Consider the following 20,353-nt stretch of genomic DNA (forward strand, 5'->3'; position numbering starts at 1 on the left):
TTCTGTGGAAAGGCAGCACTGGGGGCTCCTTTCAGGAGGGGTGAGGGGACAAGCCTGTTGGTGAATGCTCCAATCTTTTCTCCTGGACCTGCCAACCGCTGCTTGTTTCCCCTGCTGCGAGTCTGAAACCATCCCGCTAACCTCTGGCAAAATCAGAGGATAACAAGGATGGAAGGTTGACTTTGTTTGTGGCATTCAGTTATTTATTTTTTCCCTGGCTTGGAAAGGAAGAAATAAAGTTGGATTTCAAGTGGGGTTGTTGCAGTAATGGAGGAAAATGAGATCTGCTCGTCAGCTGCCTTCTCCTTCCTCATGTCCCCATAAATAACCCTCCTCACTCAGAGTCAGCTCAGCTCCTACACAAGGGACAGAGATGGCTCTGGGCTCCTATTTTTTTTCAGTGGCTGGAGGGTTCCTTCCCTTCTCTTTCCTGCCTGCTGTTCCCCTCCTCAGAGCCCCCTCCTTCCAAGGGCTGCTGTCAGGTCAAGCAGTTTCCCTTGCCCGATGGACCAAAGGGGAATGGCTTCCCACTGCGAGAGGGCAGGGTTAGGTGGGATATTGGGATGAAATTCCCAATCCCTGGGAGGGTGCTGAGGCCCTGGCATGGGTTGCCCAGAGAAGTTGTGGCTGCCCTGTCGCTGAAAGTGTTCCAGGCTAGGTTGGATGGGGCTTGGAATAACCTGGGATAGTAAAAGGTGCCCCTGGCAGGGGGATGGGACTGGATGACCTTTAAACTTGCAACCCAAACCACTCTGTGATCCCATGGTTCCAAGGATTTTTGGCTAGGTTTGACATGCAGTTTAGCTTTGCTGTCTGTAGCTCATCTGCCTTAAAGTCATTCACATCTTCTTTGTGGATGCATGGAAGAGAGGTCCAGGTGTCCCTTTTCCCCTTCACCATTCCTGCTGGCTTTTGTGAATCAGCTGCCTGGTTTTGGTCAGGTTTTACAGAGAGGTTACATTCCTACAAGTCCCATGAAAACAGTAAAGCTTTGAGAGACCTCATTATTCCTCTGAAGTAATGACAGAACGAGATCAACTCTTGTACGAGACACTCGAGAATCCACGTGGGTGCTGGTTATGTGCAAAACTCAAGGGAAGAGGGAGCTCCAGCCTGAGCTTGCATCATTTAAGGTTTAAAATGTGTAGAAAAACACCCTTCTTCCATGCCATGTGTAGAACTGCTCATTAAATGCAGCAAGGAGTGCAGGTGGGGAGGGGTTGAGCGCTCCAGATTGTGCGTAAGGAAAACTGCAGAGCTGATGTTGTGTTGGTGGAGAGAAGCTGCCAGTCCTGGTGTCAAGGAGAAGAAACAAAAGCTCAGGGCTTTGTGCTTAATTCTCCTGCTCTCAAATGGGGGATGCTGCACTGAGCTCAGCTGAATGGGAAGGCTGCAACAGCTGGTGGCTGTGGCATTGCTGGAACGGGCTGGCTCACCCTTCCCTCTGCTTAGAAAAAAAAAAATAAAGGCAAAAAAAGGCATAAGAGCGCTGACAAAAAAAAATAATAAAGCCGGTAACTCGCTTTCCAGAAGTTCCTAATGCTGCAAGAGGCAAAGCACTGGAGATAAAAGAAATATAAAAGCGAGGGAAAGAGGGAAAAAATGCATTTATGAGCTCTCAAACTAACAGCATGCAACTCTCATATTATTTTTCCTCCTTAGCCTTTGAAACAGAACAACGGCCTGGAGCCTTCTCGGCAGATGGACAATGTGCGTGCCTTAACCACTTAACAGCCATTAGCCTAATTTCACGTACTGGAGCCAAATTAAATAATAAGTAAGAGGCTATGAAAAGCTGGTTTGGAGGCTGCGTTACTGCCTTTCACTTGATAACCTTCTCATAAACAGATGCTCTCTCTCTACCCTATTAACCTTGTCTGAGAGCGGGGAGGGGGCTTCGGTGAGGCAAACAAGCCAGACCTTGGTGGGGAGGGGGCAGATGAGCTGGAGGGGCCAGATGTGGGGGCCCTGCCTGTTTTGGAGGCTCCTCTCATTTTTGTCCCTGATGCCCTGGCCCTGGAGAGGGCCCTGAGCAAAGAGCCCGTTCTGCGGTTGCGCCCGGGTCACTGGAATGTGCCAAATGATTCATCTTGATCAGCGAGTCCATCTGTACCTGCTGGGCGAGGCTGCACCACCCGGAGCTGATTTTGTGGACAAATCTGCTTTACTTGGAGGAGAGGGGAGATGGTGCTGATAGACAGGAAAGGGGAGGTGGCCACAAGGCTCAGTGCCTAATCCCTCCTGGTTTTGGCTCGGGGGTGCTGCTGCCTCCTCCGTCCTCACTCTGCCACCAGCTCACCCTTTCCAATGAAGGCATTTTGCTGCTCTTTGCCTCCATCCCCCCTGCACTGAAATAGAAACAAAAGTACTTGCCTAAGCTCTGGGACTTTGGGAATATTAGTTTGCAAAATGCTTTTGACGCTGCTCTAGTGCTGGGAGGGTGAGGCATGTGCAGGTGTGTGCAGAAAAGGTGTGCTGCATTTCCTCCTGGCTGTAAAGGTTTGGGAGTGGCTGCCCTATTTCCTCACCACCCCCCACTAACTCCTGCTCTGTGCTTTGCGCCTCAACTTTAGACCTTTAGAAGTTTTCAGGGGATTATAGATGACCGTGCAGCTATTTTTGGTGAAAGCTTTTATTTATTAAAAAGCCATCTTCCCTCATTAAGAAGATACATTGATGGGAAATAGATGAGCAGCTCTATTACTGGCGTCTGGCGTGCCGGGCCAGCCCGGGGCCGCTGAGATTATTTTGTGCCCTCCCTTGATGCAAGAAATGCCTTGAATGGAGCCAAGAAAAATTTGGTGCAGGAACCACCTAAAATTTGCTGCATCAGTCATCCCCTCACCCTGCCTGCAGCATCCAAGGGCTCTGGATAGATGTGGGAAGGTTTGGTGCAAGATTTCCTGCAGTTCCTTGGTGCCGGCAGCAACTTGACTTTGCTTCCGTGTTGGTTTTCCTCCTTTGTCTGAGTTGTCACACAGGCTCTGATTTCATATGCAAAATCCATCCTCTGACTGGCACGGAGGCCGATAAAGCCGGGGTTCTTTTAAGTTTACTTCATTTTAATCCAAGTAGGAGTCAATGATTTGCTGCCTGTGGTGAGGACGTTTGGAAAGGCTTTGTGCTGAGTGGATTCTCTGAGGTTCAGATGAGGATGAATCTCATTTTCCTGTGGCCTTTCCCTCCGTGGGGCACTCGCAGCGTCCCTCTCCCGTACCTGGCTGCCTATCTGCACTAGACTTGCAGGTACTTAATGTCTTTGAGCCATCTGTTCCTCTGTCAAATTTAGTTAAAATTGGCCAAAGGCTTCACGAATTATTGGGGAAGATTGCTAGACAGGGGTGTGCAGGTGAAAAGCGCGATTGAATAAGCTCATCCCAGTAGGACTCAAGGCTAAAAATGTATGAGGGTATGTTATTTGGAGACAAGGCAGTTTGGAAAATGGGATCCATATCCAACTTTTCCCCAGCATGAGAGATATTAGATTTGAGTCTATTTTTTGGTGCTGTAGAAAGCTCCTCATTGGAGATGGACTTTGCCTTAGGTCGGATGTGGTGCTTTATCTTTCATTTCTGGTAACGCATGGTTTCCTCTCCAAAATGAGCCCCATCCACGCTTTTCCAGAGCTCTGATCCTTACCCCAAGATGCTACAGCTGTTTGCTGAACAACTCCTCCACCAAGGGCTGGGAGGGCTCTCTCAGCCTGGGTGAGGCATGAACTGTGGGAGAGCAGTGTGCTCTTGCCAGAGATTGCTTCATCCATGTCTTAAACCAGGGTGCTTTGATTCTGTCATGGATGTTGTGATTCTGTGCTCCCAGTTAGATCCATCCAGAAATTCTGGCATCCAGAAATTAGGTATCTGATCCAAGCAGGTCTTGGGAAGAGAGAAGGACCAGCCCATCTCCCACAGTCCTGTCTGCTGTTAACTACAGGAGGACATGGGCTAAGGGGGAAGAGAGAAAAAGCAAAGGAACTGACAAAAATTCTGCCAAAAGCTTGATCCGTGAGCATTTCCATAGGAGCCCAGAAAAGGAAGGGCAGTCTGGGATACCTGTTCCTGTAACTGCAGGTGTCTGAGATGATGGATGCCTGTGTCTGAGCGTGTTTGTCCAGTCCCCCTTTGCAGTCACTGGGGAGCAATGGGCCTTTTTAGGGTGCAATTCATCCCAGTCTAAGGCAGGTGTCTAAAATAGGTCGGACAGATTGTGTCCTAGCAGTGCCTCTTTCTCTCCATTTGCTATGAAACGGGGTCCAAATTGCTGAACTTGGCTGGTGAGGTGATAAATCCCAACCCCAGCATTTAGAGGAAGTCACAGGATCAGAATAGAAAATATCCAACATTGATCAGGTGTATTAGAGCCTCATGAGGGTGTTGAGCAGCAGGAAAACACCTGGTACTGCACTAAGCAGAAATAGGGGAAGAAATGGCTTTTTTGGTGAGTTGTTGCATCCTGAGTCCATTTAAATCTCATCCCTGAAACTTCCAGGAGACTCAGCTAAGCAATTCTGCATGTGGCTTGTCATTAGGTGCCTCACCCAGCAACCTGCAAGTTCATTAGTATTCTTTTTAGTGCTAACAAAATGTCTGAGCTGCATCTTTTCTGCATGAGAGGCTGAAACAGAGGCAGTAAAGGGAAAAATCCAACTCCAGCTCTATGGAGACCACCCAGAGTGGGTCCCTTCTGCCAGCAAAGCGCTGCTCGTGTCAGTGTGGCAAAACCGCAGGAGTACAATAAAAAACTCAACCCCAAAAGTAGTTGGGAAGAGAATTTCAGCTTTATAATTACATCTGCAGTGGGGTCTCTGCCAACGTGGCAGTTTGAGGCGAGGATCTTCCCACCCTGTTGCAGCTGTTGCTGCAGAAATCCATGGGAGTGAACATCTGCAGGTGAAGAGCAGAGTGGAGGATCAGGTTACGGATGCTCCTGTTTCTCCTGCCTCTGTGGGAACCCATAGGGCTGCTTGGCTCTGCTTCCCGAGCTGGAAAATGTGGATCCAAGCTCTGTTTGTGGGTGAGGAGAAGGCAAAGCAGCACGAGGGCTGTGGCTGTGCCCTGCCTGCCTAAGAGGCTTCATTGATTTTTCTTTTCTTCAATGGAAACAGAACTGACATCCATTAACCGGCCTCCCGGCCTCTCCCGAGCCAGCCATGGAGGCAGCAAAGCCTTTATTGCTATTTTTTTCCCCCTTTTCTCTTAGGCTTGTGGGTTTCTCTCCTACTGCTCCTTGCTAATGCTCAGCAGCTCTGGCTGCAGCCTGGGGGATGCAGAGGGGTTGGAGAAATACGAGGTGGAAATGCAGCTCCCCTAATCTGACTTATTCCCAGTGTGTTTTGGGAGACCCTCCCGTGCATTTAACCAGCTTAGACACCCACAGAGAGCTCTGTGAGGTTTCCAGGAGGGAGATGGATGGGAGGAACCATCTCCTCTGGCTTTATTTGGCAGCTCAGATGCTTTTTGCTCCCTTGGGAATGGAGCACAGCCAGGCTGTGAATAGTGGGGTGCAGTGTGGATTCTTGGGGTGTTGGCAGGCTCTGGGAAATGGGATTCTCCTCCTCCAAAGGGTCTAAAGGGTTTCATTCCCCTGCTTGGAATGTTTAATAGAGGCTGAGGGTGAGAGCTGAGGGGCTTGAGGTGAGCCAGGGTCTCCCTGCAGAGGTGGGATGCTGGTGGCTTCATCATCTGCATCCTTCCCATCTCCTGGGGGTTGTCCCAAATCCCTGGGCAGTTGTTCAGGGGAAAAGATGTTTTCCTTTCTCAGAACCTGTGGATGGAGAAGAGAGCAAAAGCTGTATATGGATGAAAATAGAGCTTTTAATTTCAAGTTTTGCAAAGTAACTAATATATATTTAGCATTGTGTCTGTCTGTATGATATAGATTTATGAGCCTTATGTATATTTCATCCATACACACTTGATCTTAGACAATTAACGTCTCCTGAGTTCTTAGCAGAATTTTTTTCCTTGGCATTCTCCTTATTTACTTCTTTTCCCCCTTACTTTGGGTGGGTTTGTTCCTCATCACTGTCACTGTGCAGCTCTCCAATAACTATGTTTTGTATTCAGTTGCAGAGTTTTCTTTGGAGGGTTGGTTTTTAATATACAGTTTATGAAGAAGCCTGATTTTTGGGAGCCGTCTATGTTTACAGCAGAATATTTCTGCAGAGAAAGGGAAGGTCTCAGAAAAACAAAGGAACAAGGGGGAAAAAGAGATTATTGGGTCTTTTTGGCCAGTGAACACTGCAGAAATACCTTTGACATTTTCCCAGACTGATTAGACAGGTCTCGAGCTGACTCAGGTACTCGGTTTCCAAATGTCTCTGCCTGGACCAGACCTCAGCTGTGGATTTAATGGCAAACCTCTCATTACTATCCTGGCTGTGCTGTACCATTCCCTGCTGGAAAAACAGCCTAGGCTCTGGATTTTAATGAAGGAGTTGTTAATGCTGTGGTACACAGAAAGCTTCCACCTTTATTAGGGAAAGACAGGAGCTTCCTCTCTCCCCATCCCCATGTGCCTGGAAAACACTCACAGTGCCCATGCACATTGATCCCTTTCCAGTCCTAGATGCTGGTGAAGTTAAAATCAGGATCCTGTTAAGGATGTTCTGTCCTTGGCTTTCTGGGTGATTTTTTTTGGTGTCATCTCACCAGCTGCTCCAGAGACTTGGTGGGATATGAGGTTGTGTGGAAGCACTGGGAGTGAATGTCCTGAGCAGGAAAAAATTCACATGCTGGAAATGGAAGCACTGGGAGCTGTGGGCTTCGTGCTTGATTGCCTTTCTGATTGGTACTATAGAAAAAAAAATGCATTAGAGAAAGAATGTTTGATTTCAAGAGTGCTTGGGTGCCGACATCATCTCTGTTTGTTTTCCTTCCTTTAGCAGAAACCTTGTAAAATTTTTATGAAGCATTAATGGAACAGAGATTTCTTTTTCCTCAAGCAAATTTCCTGAGGTGAAGGTAATCCCTACAAGACCAGCCCAGTTCTGCACTCTTGAGCAATGCAGGACAAGGAGCACTTTGGGGCAGCTCCCAGAGCATCCCTGATGTACTCCCCACCTGGGATTAGGAAGGGAAGGAAGGGTCCATCCTCATCCTGGTGTGTGTGGTGATGTGGTTGTTGGCCCTGGAAGGACAAGGTGCTGGGAAGGATGAGGAGGAGGTGCAGGATGTGTTGAAAAAGTGAAGGGATACAAACGTAGATCATCAGGTCAGCATCAAAAACTAACCCTGAACTTGAGATTCACCTCTGCATTCACCTCTCAGTTTGTGGGGAAGGACATTTGAAGGTTAGTGAGCATCAAGGGGAGAAAAAGTGAAATATAACATCCCAGCCATCCTCTCCTGGCATCCCTTCAGTGTGCTAGGAATGTGCTTGCAGGCAATAAACTGGTCAGAAGTGATGGATAAGAGGATTCTTCCATTTCTTTTTTTTTTTTAAATTTTGTTTACATCTTCTGCGTTGAGTGCTGTCATCTTCCTTTGGAAGAGAAAGGCTAAGCTGGGATCAGGGCAAAAACTCAGAGGTTTTGGTTTCTCTGTCCAGCTCTGCCAGGGATTTCCAGCAGGACTGGTGGTAGAGATCTCATTTTACAACAGTGCCTCAAGCCATATCCCTTCAAGAGTTAGCTGGGTAAGGAGAGCAAACAAGCCCTGGCAGCAGCCCTGCAGAAAAGCATGGAAAACATCCAGCTCTGAGGAGCTTAATGGGAAGTTATTAGCTGGAATATCCTCCTTATTGTGGAGGCCGGGCTGCCTTATCATCCTGACAGCCCCGAGTAATTGATGTCCCTTCAGAAGGAAGGTGAGCAGAGGATTTGTGGCTCAGTGGGAGCTTTTGCTCTGCTTGACCTTCCCATTGGCTGAGGATTGTAACGCTGCTGGTGCAGCCCTGGGAGCCGGGCATGGGGCACTGGCCAGGTCTGTGAGGCTCGGGATAGCAGAGAGTGAACTGAGGGCAAACGAGGACACCAATGGCTCCTGGTGGACATTTGGTCCTGTGTGGAGGCCTGGGCTCAAGTCCCGTGGCAGAGCAGGGAACATCCTGGCATGGGGAGTGGTTGCTCAGATTTGGAGGTGTGGGGTTATCCCTGGAGTTTGCCTAATTTCCTCAAAAATGGAGCTCAGAGCCCTGGGAAATTCAGAGCCCAGGCACAGATGAGTCCCATGATTATGGGTTAAAGGATATTTGCAGTTACTGTAGGTAATAGAACATAAACCTGCATCATCCCTGTGATGCTGGGAACACCTGGACAGGGCTGGCAGGGGCTGCTCCATCTGCAGCTTGGGACTTGTGCTCAAAGAAAGTTTCACAAGTTATTACAGAAATGGTCAAGACTTGTGTCAATGGTTCTGGAAGGGCTTTCACATCCTCAGGGTTTATTTTGACAGGAATGAGAAATAAATCAGAAGCTCCAAATGTTAACTCTTTCTGTTCTGGTCCCCATATGGCTCTTTGTTAAACTAGCCCACTTCATCCATTTTTTTCTGCACTTTCTTCAAATATGCAGTAGCAATCAAGGCAATTAACTATAATTGCAGAGAGACTACCTTGTGAAGGCGGGCCACAGAAATAGGCAGGTAATTACAAGGAGTTATAAATGGATGGTTATTTACATCAGGAGTGGTGCATGGGGATTCAGCTATCGGAAGTGGCAATTGGTGATTGAAGCACAGGGCAGTTGTCTGGGGTCATTTGTCCCAGATCCTGCTGTGCCCTGGCACCTGTCTGGTGTTGATCCTCTCCCTGTGCAACCCAGGGATTGCATGCCCACCTCGGGACCATGAACAAGCTGTCAGGGTCTTTAGGAGAGCTCTGCTGTCTTCAAATGAAATGAAAAGATTATTTAATTAGGCACATCTCTGAAGACATGCGGACTTTGAGGGTGAGCTCTTGGATCTGGTTTCTGAGCTCCTCTGAGCTCCTCAGCAGCTCGGGGTGGGCTGATGTTGAGCAGCTACAGCAGCACCCAGAGCTGCCCCATTGCTGAGCTGACCTGTGCCTTACTCCCCCTTGCAGTTTTAGAGCTTCCTTCCTCTTATGGGATGAAAAACTGCCTTTTAGGTGTTCTTTTCCTTGGGAAATTCATGGGGCAGAAAGACCTGACTCACCTCTCAGTGCTCCTCATGCTTTAGGAACGTAACTTGGTTGTAACTTGAGCTACGTCCGTGTAGCTCGTGCTGTGCTTTTGTAGGGCTGACAGGAACCTCGTGTCACCCTGCTGCCACTTCTCCCTGGAGGAGCACTTTGTAGGCATCATGCTCTACACTGAAATGATATTTTTAAAACAGATTTGAGAAGGCTGTTAGGAATCAAGGAGGATACCTTTCCCATAGTAGTGACAAGCACCCTGAGGGAGGAACCACTGCGGGAGTGGCTCCAAGGAGCAGCACAGTCAGTCTCATTTCAGGAGACAAGGTACTTTGGTGGCAGGACATCTTGTCAGTTGTGTAGATTTCCTGGTCCTGGCATCCCCAGAGAGGTTTAAAATTTTTAGTGCCCTCTTGCTTGGATGTACTTAGCAACAAAGAGATTTCAATTATTTAAAGGTACAGGAAGACATGAAAGCCATTAGGAAGGGACCTGGTGCCCTCAGGAGATGTTACTGGCTTCTCCTCCAGCTTGCAGGACTGGCTGCAAACCCCAGCCCTGAATCAGGGGATGAAGTGAAGAACAGATGAAAACCACCTTGAAATAAAGTTGGAGCTGGGTTTGGATTGGAATCCTTGGCTGGGTGCAATGGGGACTTGCTTGAGGTGGAGCCCAAAAGGAGAACAGCAAAGCCTGTGCAAGGGGGGGGGTGAAACAAAGAGATCAGGCAGCAGGGTGTGAAAGGTAAAAGATTTGGTGTCACTTGTGTTCATTGTGCCTTGAGTAGAGATGGGACTCGATGTCCAAGGGTGGTGATGTGAAGCTCGTGTGTGGATGAGTAGGTGGGATGGAATCCTTCCAGCCCCTCTGTGGGTCTAAGCGTGGCTTGGGGACAAGGAAAGGCTCACTCTGATGCCCAGGGAGTCTGAGACAGGCTCCCTTCCAGCCCTGCTGCCCTGGGGCTCCCTCCAAAGCTGTCAGTAGCTCAGCCACAGAGCTGGGATTTAAAGTGGACATTAATGTGTGCTCTCCCCAGAACATGGTGGGTTCGTGGTCCTCATGACAGCTCACCCCACTGCAAGGAGCTGAACCTGAAGTATTGAATGCTGACCATGTTGCAGAGAGCTGGGATTTATTTCTGCTGGCAAAGACAGTACTTCTAGTGTCCTCCAGACTTCACCATTGTTCCTTTCCAAATTCTTCCTTAGCAGCTTTCTGTGCCTGTCCAGAATTGCCACTCAGGTGGCATCAGGTTGTCAAACTCTGAGACTTTCACCCCAGAACTGGCTGTGTTTCACTGCTGAGCGAAGCAACTCATTAATTACCTTGTGTTTCTGGATCCATCATGAGGGAAGGCGATGCATAAAAAGATTTAATTACAATTTTAGCCAAAATTAAGCCATTGTGGTCAAAGATGCAGAGCAGGAAATCTGTCTGGGCTGAGGACATGTAAAGTGGGTACAGTGGGTGATCAGCAGGCCTTCTCCAACTGCAGAAACTCCTCTTCACGCAGAGCAAGTACATTTGATTTATTACAACTGGAAGTGGAAACAGTACTGAAGCAGTAGGAGAATTAAAAACATGCGTGACACGGCTATGATACAGAATAACTAATCTTTGCTGACATTTACTGTCAGTCATGGCTAAGGAGAAGATAACTAACTCTGCCTCTCATGTTCTGTGGTCTGCTGTCTTCAGTCATGAAGATAAATGTCAGGCATCAGCTGTCCTTGTGTACAACCATATTCTGCTTTCAACAAATTCTTACGCTGGAATGGGAATATTTGTGGAGCCCAGATCCAAAACCCTGGAGACTTTGTGGGGAAAGGTTTTGGTCCCAAAAGAAGAACCCGAAATGTCCCCTGCACCAAGAGATGTCACAGTGGCCTTGGTGGTGATGTCCCCATGAGCCACATGGAGCTTGGAGGAAGCCCCTGTGCTGCTCTGATTTCCCTGAAGTGTTTATATCCTACATGGATCTGCCTTTACAGTCAGTCAGAGATGGGACTGCTTTTCCCATGGCAGCTGGACCAAATTCCACATGCATTTTTTCCTGTGGAAATAATAATGCCTTTTTAGCCATCTGAAATAATTTCCCCATTCATACAAGAGCTCTCAAGTTGTCCGGGGGAAAGGGAAAGCATGGAAAAATAAGCCAAAAATGGCTCTTTATTTTCGAGTGTGTCATTTGAAATCAGGGGGGCCAAACACTCAGCTCTTGTTGCTTTAATTTGAACTGCTCGACTCGGGGTTATTTTGGAAGGCGTGTGAAGTGGAGGAGGTTCAAGTTCAGTCACAAGGTGGGAAAATATATTTTGGGGCTTGTGCGAGGAGATAGAGTTTTCTTTTGTGTGGGGGTGAGAGAAGCATTTATCCAGCTTATATCCATGGGAAAAAAAAGATGGAGAAAGTCACGAAGTCCAGAGAAGACAAACAGGGATTTGCCCCTGTTGTTGGCACGGGGAGGGAGCACAGAAATCCATGGGGAATCTGCCTATGGACACTTGCAAATACTATTTCCCTCCTGGAGGTGCCTACAAGGGCAGAGTTAGCAGTATATTATTAATAATAAATAACGGTAGGACGGTAAAATGTTTACTTAAATATCCTGTGTCATTCAGTGCATCTCTCTGTGCCAAACAAGGGAAAATTGTAAGCATGTGTGAGAAGGGTAAATATGAGACTGGGATGGAGATAAGGTGGAGATCAGGAGCTTTTCCCTCTTCTTGATTTTTTGGGTTTTTTTTTGGCTTACATATTATAATGATCCAATTCCCAATTACCAGGTGCTCTTTAGGGCTAGGCGGTCATTTCTGCGCGCAGGATGAATCCGGGCCGGGTGAAAAAGTGGAAGGAAAGGTCGTGTAACGTTCCTGTCATACAAAATCTGCTGGTGATGGGGGAGGGCGAGGGGCTATCGCTGTGTGAGCTGCAAATAGAGCTGTTAGTGTGCCATCAGATAGCTGCCGGCCATCGATAGCGCCGTATCAATGGGATAAAGATAAATGCGAAGATAAGAGAGTCGGGTTTGCCTTGAAATCCACTTGTGGTTACCAAAAGGCTTTGTCTTCACGTTGATTTCTTCATCCCGCTCCTGTGGTAAATGCCAAGGCTTGAAATCTTATTTATGGTGACGCTAATGAAAAAATGTCCAGCAGAGCCAGCGCTGCACCCAAAGGATATGAAGATCTTCTGTGCTGTCTTAATTAAGTGAGGTAACGGGGAGACTTCTGAAGCCACCCAGCAGGGCTTGAATGGCTAATTCTCTCCAGCATTGCATTAAAAATTAGGAACATTTAATAAGCGGGGTTAGGCGCCCCCTGAGTTACGGTTTCAGCAAGATGCAGTTAAGCCCAGTCTTTTTGCCGGTTTTTGAAAGTCTGACTCATCTTTCCCAGCACTTCTCTGGCAGCTGTGAGGGCATGAAACTTTTAGATCAGAGATAAGATTCATGTCGTAATCACATGACTGGGGAGCTGGCGCTTTAAGGGAAAGAGTGCTAAAAATAACCAGAATTGGTGACAAGATAGTAGCAATTTTGGCTTTTTCTACCGTGAAGGGCTGGTTGCCAGCTCTAGGGAAAGAGTCAAGGGCTTCATTCTGCAGTGGGGTTCCAAAATGTCATTGCTCCCGTGATAATGTGGGGTAATGAAAAAAAGAGGAATTGATAGGAAGACAAAAAGATGGAATGGAATGGAAGTGAGAGTAAGTAATGGGGAGATTTGGAAGGGGTAAATATTGCAAAATAAATAAAAACAGGGGGTGGGAAGTAGGGCACACCTTGGACTAGTCCTGCATGGGCTCAGATGGCGTTTCAGGAAGACAAAAGGAGTGAGACGGAGTGAGAAGCACAATGACTTTAATTTGTAGGCAGAGACTGTTAAGAGAGAGGAAAAAAAAGGTGATTTGAGTTCTTTTATTCATTACTAACCATAAAAGGCCCAGACTGTGTTGCCAGTGGCTTTAAAATCCAGGATCCTATTAAACCTTCCTTGATAGTAACTCAGCACTTGGAAACGGAGTTAAAGAAGGAGCAGGCGAGAGGGAGGAGGGATGGGGGAGCTGGCTGGATCCAGGGGAGGCTTAGGGCGAAGGTCTCACCCTTTTCCTGGCAGTTTTTTTTGGGATCAAGTGCCTGTTTTCTTGGAGAACCATGACAGGACTGGCAGCATCCCGATGCCCCTTGCAAAGGGATCGCCCCAGCTGCCGCTCCCTAGAAAAGGGCACTGCTCCCCATTCCCAGGTATTAAATCAGGCTTTATGCTGCTGCTCACAAACCAGCTGCAGCTCCGGGGAGGCTGCACGGAATGCGAGATGAGATGGGAGAGATCAGCAGATAAATGCGATGGATAAAGCCAGCAGCAAAAGGTTCTTTGGATTAAGTCCCTGTATGATAAATAGCAGCGTGTGTCTGTCTGGCTGGAGTTTGAGGTGAGGCTGGGCTGGATCAGGACAGTGCCAAGGCAGAACTGGGAATGTACTGGGAGAAATGGTTCATTCCCCCTCTTCACCTCCAGCATCCCCAGGGGTCCCTGCACGCTCCCAGGGACTGTCCCTCCCGGTTTTCCATCGTGCTGCCAACCTGCAAAGCCTGCGCCCAGCTCAGGGGAGAGCTGTAATTAAAAGAGCTGTTCCCTGAGACCCAACGACTTATTGATTTTGTGTGTGTGCGGGGAGCGCTCGCTCCTCTCTCCTCGGGGAAATAGCAGAAACCATTCATTTCTAAGCCAGACCCGGAGCTGACATGCAGGTCTGCACCACACCACGTCCCCAGCTCCCTGTGACACGTGCACAGCAGTGCAGCCAGGCAAGGAAATAGCTCCCATGGGAGGCACTCGAGGGGATCTCATCTCCTCCAGGATTTTCCTTCCCTGCTGGAGTTCTGATAGCGGGTGGAATACAGAGATGCTGTATTTCACCTCGCTCCACACCTTGCACTGAGGATCTCCAGGCAGCCAGCAACAGGTTTGGGGAGCCTCCAGAGCTCTGATAGAGATGTCACTTGGCTGGGAAACAGGGAGAAAGAAATGGGACTGAGCATCCCTTGTCTGAGCCAACACTGAGAATCCGGAGAGGCACAGGGAGCTGCTGCTCCGGTTGGTGAAGTGGGTAATCAGCCCTTTTTATGAAGTCTGACTCCAGCCTCTTTGAATTTCACCCCTTGCTCTTCCTGTTGTGGAATAGAATTGACTGATAAAGGTCTTATCTGGTCACTGTGCTTGAGGGAATCGGTGCAGCTGGAGGAGCGTGGCTGTGACCAGAGCCTCGCTGGGAATGCAGAGCTTGGCTGGGGGATGGAGGGCAGAGCAGGGCAGAGAGGCACTGAGCGACCCCAACAGCTGTGCTGAAGCAGCCAAGAGGGATGGTGCAAGAAAATGGAGTTTGGGGTGCCTCCCTTTTCTTTTGTGTGGAATTTGGGAATTGCCTACTGTAGCTACCTTTGCCTTTCCCAGAGGGGTGCGGTGTGTTTGCAGATAGTTCCTTTGTTTGCTTCATAAGAAAAGTGACAAATTGCAAAATTAACCACAAGTACAGGTTTCTGTCACCGCTTTCCTTTCCTAATGGAAATCCAGAGGATCCTGCGTAGTAACTAATCAGTCAAGCGGAGGAGTAAGATGGTTAATGCAGGAAAAATACTCCTCTCTGTGCCTTGTCTGGGAGAGACTCGACAGCTTCATGCTCAGTTATCAATCTGAGCAGGGGAAGGAGACACTGGCAGCTCTGTGTGTCTGTGCTGAGGAGAACATCAGGGTGGGCGGATTTGGGCATTTGAATACCTGAAATAAACCCTGTAAAAGAATAAGGAGATCTTCAGCCCCTTTTCCCTCCTTAGAATTATAAGGAGAACCAGAAAAAAAATCCTCCAGTCCATGAGGTCTCCCCCTAAATCAGGCATTTCTGAAGGGGCTGAAAGGAGAGGAAGGAATCTCATTAGCCACCCTTTGGAAGCTTAATTTCAGACAAGCCTGCCAAAATTCCATGGCCCCTCAGACAAGAAGTGTTGGAGAGCTCCAACAGCAGCTCTCCATGTCCAGACCAGCCTCGGAGAATATCTTTAAGTATTATTTGAGGATTTGGCCAACTGGAGCTGGGCAAGCTACAAAATCCAGATATTGTTGTACTTGGCAAGAGCATCTTCCCCCTTGTAGGGCGCAAGGCTTTGCCCTTTGCTAAATCCTGAACAAACTTCCATTAGGAATTATGCAGAGTTCTCTTCATTTCAACAATCTGGGATGGCTTCCTTCGTGTTTGCCCTGCTTAGCTCGTGGAATTCTGCAGAGCATCCATTTTCCTAGAAAGCTTTGCACCCATCTGCTCTGTCGACTTTAGTAATGGAGTTAAGACCCCCCCCCTCCTGAGCCAGGGTGAGGAGATTATCCCTCTAATATGATTCAAGGAAACCCCTCAGCTCCCAGCTGGCTCAGGCAGTTGCTGGGTGATAGAATTCACACCAGAAACAAAAAACCTGGTCAATGTGGCTCCAGATGGAGCGCCTGCAGTTGGAGATGACTCTGGAAGAGGGGCTTAAACAGCTCCACCAAAGTTTTTCTCATTTTCTCTCAATTTTGAGGTTGAATGAGCTTGTTCACTGAGGACACTGGTGTTTTGTGGAGAGGTTTAAGGAACTAAAGTGTCTTTTTCCAGTTTGTGGACTTGATGCTCCAACTGGATCACTGTATAGGGGCTCTGTGCCTTTCTTGGGCACAAATCCTCTGCTTTTCCATCACCTGTCTCGTGGGTTTAGACATCATGGGAATGGGATTTGGGGAAAACTGCATGTATTGAGTGTTGAGCCAGGCGGGAGCAATTCACAGCATCCCTTTTCCAAAGGGTGTCCTGCAGCCCCCAGGGATGCTGGCTGAAAGCTTCCCATCATGCAATTGCCATAGAAACATTCCATGTGGAATTTTGCTGTGTAAAAAAAACACCCTCCTAACAGCAAAACCAAAAAAGAAATACAAATCCATAGAGACAAAAGGAAAAGATATTGATTTTTAGTTTGGATCCTTCCAGAGGAGTCTGTGCAATCATCGGTCCCTGTCTGTCTGCCTTACCCACTCCTAGCCCTCTGTAGTTTCTGAGCCCTTTGGCCAATTCCTGGCCAATTTCTACCCAATTTGACAGAAGGAAAGAGGTCTCAGAGATATTAAATTTCTATAAATTTCATTAAAAGAGGTGGCTGGGTAAAGGAGCCCAGCTATTACAGCAGCCCCATGAGACTGGGGTTCCAGCATATGCAGAGCCTTTGTTAGACAGCAGACAGTGGCTGAGGAGAAAGACTTTTCTATATAAGCAATTTCAGGGAGGGAAAAAACCACTTTTGACCAGCCCTTGCACCCTCAGAGCCACCGGGGAACGTGGCTGGAGAGGCTGGAAGGCCATGTTACATTTGTTCCGCTGCCTGTGGATGGTTGTTCATTCAGAAATGAACTTGTAAGTCCTCGAAATAGGTCACGAGCGGGATGGAGGCAGCGTTCCGGCCTCGCTCGGGCGTCTCCGCACCAGAATAAATCCCAGCCGTGGAGATCTGGCTGATTTCTTCCCCCCACCCCAGCACTTTCTGCTGGGTTTTTGTGGTTTTTGGTTTTTTTTTTTCCACGGCTGAAAATGCTGAGCTCCAAATTGGGAATTGGTTCCGAGCGGAGCCGCGCGCGCCCGGCGGGGAGAGGATGCGGAGGGGTGGAAGGAGGCGGCCGCCGAGGCCAACAGAAAGCTCGGTGTTATTAAGATTTTTAAGATATACAGTTTTGATAAAAGCTTGCAAGTAGCAAATTTGCTATCAAGCCTAATGTAGCATGGCAGATTTTGTCTGAGCTAGCAAAGGATCACATTTGCAGCTCCTCTGAGGCGGGGAAGTGGGCTCAATAGGCTATTTTCCACATCCATGCTCTGTTCCTAAAAAAAATCCCAAAAACAGGGAGGGGGAATAGGGGAGATGGAAAGGAAAATAAAGACAGTTTCTCTGTTTTAGCTTTGCCCTGATTTTGCATGTGTTTGCCCTGAATGTTAATTGCAATTACCTGCACGCTCCACACCGGCTTTACTGTGGGATTTGTGTTTTGCTGGGTGTGCAAAGTTGCTCAGGAACACTTCCAGATGGGTTGTAGAATTTTGGCAAGTCTGGCATGTTACCCATCCGCTGGCATTTTCATTTTGCCCCTTGTTTTGTGGAATTAATACCTTGCTGCACCGTGCTGAAGCTGTAAGGCTGCTGAAGGGATGGGGAGGTGGAGATAACATAAAATATCCATCAAAAGTTGGATTGGTTGCATAGTTGATATTAATCAGGACCTGGTTTCTGCCATCTGAGCTCGGGTTATATTAAAAAAATGAGAGTTTTGGGAGAAAAACAGTTAATTCAGCTGTCCCACCATCACCCAGAGGAGATCCTGATACAGAGTGAAACTATTTACAAGGGCTTGGAGGGACAGGACAAGGAAGAATGGCTTCAAAGTGACAGAGAGTAGGGTTAGATGGGATATTAAGAACAAAATCTTCCCTGTGAGGGTGGGGAGGTCCCAGCTCAGGCTGCCCAGAGAAGCTGAGGCTGAACCATCCCTGGCAGTCTCCAAGGCCAGGTTGGACAGGGCTGAATGTGTGACCCAGCCAGCAATGGGATTCCTCACTCACCTTCTCAGTGCATTAAAAAAGATATTTGGATGTGGCCTGGAGGAGACTGGGTGTTTTCCTGTGCTGATATACTCACATTTTTCTCATGCATGAAGCAACTCTTCTTGTTTGAATAGACTGTGGCATATTTTCCTGCTCAGGAGAGCATGGGGAGATGGCTTATTTTTTTATGGGATCAGGCATGTGTTTTGTTAATGCCCTCAGTGATGTGCCACTGGTTTTATTTGCATCACTTACTGTCATTCTGTGGCTTAGTGACCCATTGTGATTCTGCCCTGGCTCCCAGCACCAATCCTGAGCATCCTGCAAGCTCTGGCCACATTCCTGGGTCTTGTATTATCCTTTTGCCTTTCTTTCCCCCGTTCCTGCATGGCATTTGGTACCTCGTGCAGTTTATTAATGCTTCTTTGTCACTGCCTGCCTGATGGGTTTTCTTTCTGCCTCCCTGCCGCATCCCTAATCTTCCAGTCTTGCCTTCATTTAAGGGGGGGAATCAAAACCCTGCTGCTTCTGCTAAATCAAGTGGTGTTTGTGTTGGGAAATGAGAGAGTGTGATGCCATCAAACTCACTTATTCCAGAGCTCCGCTAGGATTGCATCCCGGCTGCTTGCAAATCACGTTATGTGGAGCCAGGGAGCTCGTGGCTTGGCAGAACAACTCCCATGGCTGTGCCCTGTCCTGACAGGAGGGAAACTGCTTATTTTCCCCCTATATTTTAAGAAAAAGATGGGGTTTATGTTTTTAAGGGTGGTGATGAGGCTCTGGCGCTGCCCCTCCTGCCGTGCCCTCCCCTGCAGCAGAGCTGAGCCTGGGTGACGTGCCCCAGGGCTTCCCTGCATTCAGCCAGCAGGTCTTGTAAATGTACAGGACCATTTAGGCTTTTAAGACATCTGAGGTCACTTTTCATCGCAGGCTGGGCCGCTGCACAGTTTTACAGGGTCATAAAAGCCCTGACAGGAGTCATAAAAGCCTCCAATTGCACTGCACAAACCCGCGGAGTATATTTTAAGGGCCCCTGAGTTTTCATTTTGCTGCTTTTATGGGAACTCATAAAAGCTTCGATGAGCACAAGCCCTGATTGGCTCCTCAGCACGGAGGTAGTTAAAATTACAGCCGACGACAAATTGTTCCAGTCTAAATAAATCAGGGGTTTGCATGGAATGTGGGAGAGGAGCCCTGCTCCCCCTTCCTGTGTGCCCCTGGTGTCTGTGTGGGCACCATCCCCTGTGACCCGTGTGCTCTGCTGTCCTTAGGGACACGTCTTGGCTGTCCTGTTGGAGGACATGGTGCATCCTGCTGAGCCCTGTGCTGTTCTGGCCTCCCCTGGGCTGTTCTGCTGCATCACTCACCCTGCACAACCACGCCAGCGCTATTCCCACCAAACACTGCCCCACAACCCTTCTGCTCCCTTCCAACCCAAACTATCCTATCATTCCACAGTGATTCACGTCCCACACTCAGCCCCCAGTGGCACTGCAGGGCTGTCCCTGCTCTTTGTGCACAAACAGATGCTCAGCTGGCTGTCACCGAGGCAGGGACAGCCCCCTGTGCATGGCAGTGGCTGTGACTGGAGGGGTTTGGCAGCGTTTTGGGGCTGCATTGTATTTCTAATGAGCAATGTCACATTGTCAAGAGGGAAATATTTCATAGAAATAGCTTGTTGTGGTGTTTATTTTTAACATTACCTAGCTAGACTGAAGTAAATAAGAGTGGTTGAAATTCAAATGTGATGCTTGGAAACTACAGAATCAGACCTCTGGGTGTGGTGTGACCTGAAAATGGGAATGCTTGGGATGATTCTGTCTCTTCCTGGGGCAGGGGAGTATTTCTTGGTCCTGGCAGTCTCACCTGGGCTGCTGTTGTGATGGTGAGAAGGATGTGGTGAAGGTCAGGGCCATGGGAGGAAGGAGGCAAAGCAGGTGTTGTGGAATGCTTGCAGCAGCAAATTGAGTGTCTGGGTTTGTCATGGAAATTTCCTTGGCTGTTGTCCTGCTCTCTGCACCAGCTGGGAATGGTGAGGGCAGGTTTTGGTGATTGGGTGTGCTGTGGTTTTTGCAGGTTTTTGGGTTTTGTTGAGGTTTTGGTGTTTGGATGTCCTGTTGTTTTTGCAGATTTTTGTTCAGGTTTTAGTGGTTGGGTGTGCTGTGGTTTCTGCAGGTTTTGGTGGTTGGGTGTGCTGTGATTTTTGCAGGTTTTTGTGTGCAGGTTTTGGTGTTTGGATGTGTTGTGGTTTTTGCAGGCTTTTGGGTTTTGTTGAGGTTTTGCTGGTTGGATGTGTTGTGGTTTTTGCAGGTTTTTGTTCAGGTTTTGGTGGTTGGCTGTGCTGTGTTTTTTACAGATTTTTGTTGAGGTTTTGGTGGTTGGGTGTACTGTGGTTTTTGCAGGTTTTTGTGTGCAGGTTTTGGTGTTTGGATGTGTTGTGGTTTTTGCAGGCTTTTGGGTTTTGTTGAGGTTTTGCTGGTTGCTTGTGTTGTGGTTTTTGCAGGTTTTTGTTCAGGTTTTGGTGGTTGGCTGTGCTGTGTTTTTTACAGATTTTTGTTGAGGTTTTGGTGGTTGGGTGTACTGTGGTTTTTGCAGGTTTTTGTGCAGGTTTTGGTGTTTGGATGTGTTGTGGTTTTTGCAGGTTTTT

General features: G+C 48.1%; 1 protein-coding gene across 6 annotated transcripts in view; it reads left to right on the plus strand.

Moving 5' to 3' along the window:
- Positions 1–20,353, plus strand: part of LOC129129549 (protein CEPU-1) — a 393,966-nt gene that overhangs the window by 259,416 nt on the left and 114,197 nt on the right. The window lies entirely within an intron of this gene.

This window comes from Agelaius phoeniceus, chromosome 23 (assembly GCF_051311805.1).
Source record: "Agelaius phoeniceus isolate bAgePho1 chromosome 23, bAgePho1.hap1, whole genome shotgun sequence".
Classification (NCBI taxonomy): Eukaryota; Metazoa; Chordata; class Aves; order Passeriformes; family Icteridae; genus Agelaius; species Agelaius phoeniceus.